Source organism: Octopus bimaculoides, chromosome 3 (assembly GCF_001194135.2).
Source record: "Octopus bimaculoides isolate UCB-OBI-ISO-001 chromosome 3, ASM119413v2, whole genome shotgun sequence".
NCBI lineage: Eukaryota > Metazoa > Mollusca > Cephalopoda > Octopoda > Octopodidae > Octopus > Octopus bimaculoides.
The window spans coordinates 54,935,907-54,940,411 of record NC_068983.1 but is presented as its reverse complement, the minus strand read 5'-3'; the positions used below and the strand labels follow the sequence as shown (position 1 = coordinate 54,940,411).

General features: G+C 36.0%; 1 protein-coding gene across 4 annotated transcripts in view; it reads right to left on the bottom strand.

Moving 5' to 3' along the window:
- LOC106879863 (dual 3',5'-cyclic-AMP and -GMP phosphodiesterase 11) overlaps positions 1-4,505 on the bottom strand; it is a 237,486-nt gene that overhangs the window by 125,171 nt on the left and 107,810 nt on the right. The window lies entirely within an intron of this gene.

The following is a 4,505-nucleotide window of genomic DNA, read 5'->3' as shown; positions in this document are numbered from 1 at the left end:
CTAAAACCCTTCGAGGTAGTGCCCCAGCATGGCCACAGTAAAATGATTGATGAAAGATAAAAGAACAGTATTTGGATCTCAAAGTTTTGAATTTCAGAGATTTCAGAATTGTAAAAAAAAATTTTTTTTTCTCAAAGAAATTTAGGATAGGGAAAAAAGAAACACATTTTGAAGAAAAGAAAAAGAAAAGAAAATGGTGATCGGTACAGAAGCACAATCAGAATATCTTTAACGTTTAAAATAGAGAAATCCAAAGACATTTTTGAAGAAGGAAAAGAAGTAAAAAAAAAAAAAACTAAGTTAGAAGGAAGGTACAGGAGAAGTTTGTTTTGAAAAAGATAAAATAATGAATAAAACAACATAGCAGAAACAGAATATGATTTATTTATTTTGAAGAATTTACTTATTCATTTCCGTAATTCAGAAAAGCCGAGTGAGCTTTTCACTTTACCCCATTATTGCTTGTCTCCATTCTAATTATGTTGCTTTCATCCACTTTTGCCAATATTTCCAGGAGAGCTCATTAAAAGAAAGTCTGGTAATGCTATGACATGCCAACATTTCTCAAAGAAAATGCAATTATAATCCTATAACTCCACAGTTAATCTCTGCTAATAATGGTGATTGATGAAAAAGTAGGTAAAACTCTGCTAATATTTTTGTCTTGCTCTTTTTCTTTCTTTTCTTCTTTTTCTTTTTTTGCAGCTGAGAGGCAGAGTTCATTAATACTGCCTCACATTAACGAATTCTTTCATCAGAGCAGACTGTTCTTTCATATATATTGTTCTTCTACAATTAATTTGCTCCATCTTATAAATCACTGCAATCTCAACATCTCTTCTTCTTTTTTTTTTTTTGCATACTTCTTTATATTCTTATTTTATTATTATTCCAATGGCATTCTTCCATCATTAATCAAATCCATTTTTATAAATTTGTTGCTTAATTTACAACGTAATAAAACTATTCCTTTTTAACATGTGTCCACATGTGACACTACTAATGCGCAAAGAAATGTAAGTCAAGTACAATGACATACATTTCTCTGAAATAGATATACAAGTAATATACTAAACACACTTCATTCACACCATGGAGCCATGTGTATTTGTTAACAAGATATCACATGTATGACTGTGAGGTTGAGAAGCTTGCTTTCCAACCATATCGTCTCAAGTTCAAACTCAATCCATGCCACTTTGGGCAAGCCTTCTTCTATAGCTCCTGTGGATTAGCAGTTAAAATGTAGGACTCTGGATCATAAGGTGGTGGTTTCAATTCTTAGACCAGGTGACGTGTTGTGTTCTTGAGCAAAACACTTCATTTCATGCTGCTCCAGTCCACTCGGCTGACGAAAATAAATAATCCTGTGATGGACCAGTGTCCCATCCAGGTGGGGAATTTATATGGCATGGAAACCAGCCCTTATGACTCAGCATGAATCAAGAAGGTAACCTTTACCTTTCTTTATTATAACTCCAGGCTAACCAAAGTCTTTCAAGTGGGGTCGGTAGATGGAAACTGGAAGAAGCTTGCCATGTGTTGCATATGTATATGTGTATGTATGTATAGGTGTATGTGTGTGTATATATATATATATGTGTGTGTATTTGTTTGTCATTTGACTGCGGCCATGCTGGAGCACTGCCTTTACTTGAGCAAATCAATCCCAGGACTTATTCTTTGTAGGCCTAGTACTTATTCTATCAGTCTCTTTTACCGAGCCACTAAGTTACAGGGACGTAAACACACCAGCATCAGTTGTCAAGCGATGTCGGGGGGACAAACACAGACACACAAACATATTTTCATTTTCATTTTATCTAGTTTCAGCTCACTATATATGACGAGCTTTATTCAGTTTCCGTCTACCAAATCAATTCACAAGGCTTTGGTCGGCCCGAGGCTATAGTAGAAGGCATTTGCCCAAAGTGCCACGCAGTGAGACTGAACCCAGAACAATGTGGTTGGGAAGCAAGCTACTTGCCACACAGCCGCTCCTGCGCCTGGTACGACAAAGGAAGATGAAATTATATCATAAATTTCATTAATATTACCTTGCCTGGAAACAGGTGAGGGTGGGTGACAGGATGAGCAACCAGCTATAGAAAATCTGCCTCAATAAATTCCGTTTAACGCATGCAGACATGGAAAAGTGGACATTAAATGATGATGTAGAAGATGCTGATGATATGTGTATACATGTGCGTGTGTGTGTGTGTGTGTGTGTGTGTGTGCATGTGTGTGTGTTTATTTTGACATCCTGTGATGGCTGTAGATGAGAATTACCATCATACAACTGATGACAGTCATTTCCAGACTTCCATGGAAAATATTACCTTTCTTGGAAGCAGGTAAGAGTTGGTGACAAGAAAGGCATTCAGCTGAAGAAAATCTGCTTCAACAAATTGTGTGACCCATGCAAGCATGGAAAAACAGATGTTGAATAGAGATGATGATAATCATAAAGATTCCGGAAGTTATGATTCATTTACATAAATTGATAATCTATTATCAGAATATTTCCAAGTGAACGTGTATTTATTATGGACATTGAGTAAAAAATTTGCATATCATGTTTTCTTTCTTGTTGACCTGTTGACCTTTATGAAGATATTAACTGTTCATTAAATAAACAACCGCATGGCAATCTCAGTTTGCATATAATCATGAAATTTATCATTACTGTTATTTGAACCCATTAACCTTTTCACATTGAAAATGAACTGGAGGTATTTGTAATTTCATAAAATGTCACGGACAAGAAAAAATAAAAACATAACACAGCAAAAAGGCTTAGCAAGTTTAGTTAGCAGCAACTGGGTCTAAATAACATTTGGTTATTATCATCTGTGACTAACTAGCATCTGAGTGAAAACAGCTTAGAGTAAAAAAATGAATTACAATAGCTGATATTTATAAATCTTGCTGGGAAGATAATTAAAGATAACCAATGATTTACCTATAAATGTTAGATATACTGAAGATTAAGAAACTGAAGATTTGTTTTTTTAAGAAAGATTGTATCTGAGTGAAGATGAATATGTTAATCACTGCTGTATTTCATCATTCAGGAACACCTTCTTTCAGACAATGTGTGATCATAATACACTTGGTTATTGATGTAAAGAATGAGGCACTCATGTTTCAGCCTGATGGTATCACTTCAGTCAAAGCTACACCCAGATCAATGATCTACACAAGAGTGATGGTTCTTTTTTTTATAAAAATCAGTAAGCAAATTATTTGCTGATAACTGCTAAATGGATAATAAATTATTATGTGCAGAAAGAAAAGTGAGGATCAAAATGATGGTATACACATCCGTTTTTAATAAATTCCAGAACATGAAAATGTTAATTGTTGTATTTGATCATCAGAAAACACCTCCTTTCAGATAATGCCTGCTGACAACACTATCAAGCCACCAACATAAGGAGACTTTCAGACACTGGTGTTTCAACTTGGTTGTGTCTCTTCAGTCATAGTTACATCCAGATCAACAATTTTAAACAAGAGTGGAGGTTCTTGTTTAAAGAAATCAGCAAACCAATTATTTGCTGATGTCTGCCAGACCAATAATAAATTATCATGGGCACAGAGAGTAGTGAGAATCAAAACAATCACATATTCATACTTAATTAATATGTTTCGGCAGACTTAAATAAGAATTGTTAAATGATGCTTTGCTGTTGTATTTCGACAAAATACAAGTCATCATCATTATCATTTAATGTCCGTTGCCCATGGTGACAAGGGTTGGACAATTTGACAAGGGCTGCACCAGGCTCCAATCTGATTTGGCATGATTTCTACAGCTAGATGCCCTTCCTAACACCAACCACTCTGGGAGTATAATGGGTGCTTTTGACTGGCACTGGCACAGGTGCTAGTTGCATCACACTAGTACTTGCCATGACTACGATTTCACTTGGCTTGATGGGCCTCCTTCTCAAACACATATTGTGGCCATGCTGGAGCACAGCCTTGAAGAATTTTTAATTGAATGAATCAACCCCAGTACTTTTTTTTTTAAGCCTGCTATTTATTCAATCGATCCCTTTTGCAAAACTGTTACGCTACAAGGACCAACACTGGTCGTCAAGCAGTGGTGGAGTGACAAACACACACACATATACATACACATATATGAAGGGCTTCTTTCAGTTTCTTATTTCTTTATTGCTCACAAGGGGCTTAACATAGAGGGGACAAACAAGGACAGGCAAAGGGATTAAGTCGATTACATCGACCCCAGTGTGTAATTGGTACTTTATCGATCCCAAAAGGATGAAGGGCAAAGTCAACCTTGGAGGAATTTGAACTCAGAACATAAAGACAGATGAAATACCACTAAGCATTTCGCCCGGCATGTTTATGTTTCTGGCAGCTCGCCGCCTTTATCAAAAGGTTTCTATCTTCTTTGACAAAATCAAAGCGATCTTGCACAGCTGAAACATGACCGTTCTTTTTTTGAGATGACCACACACTACACACTTTATTTC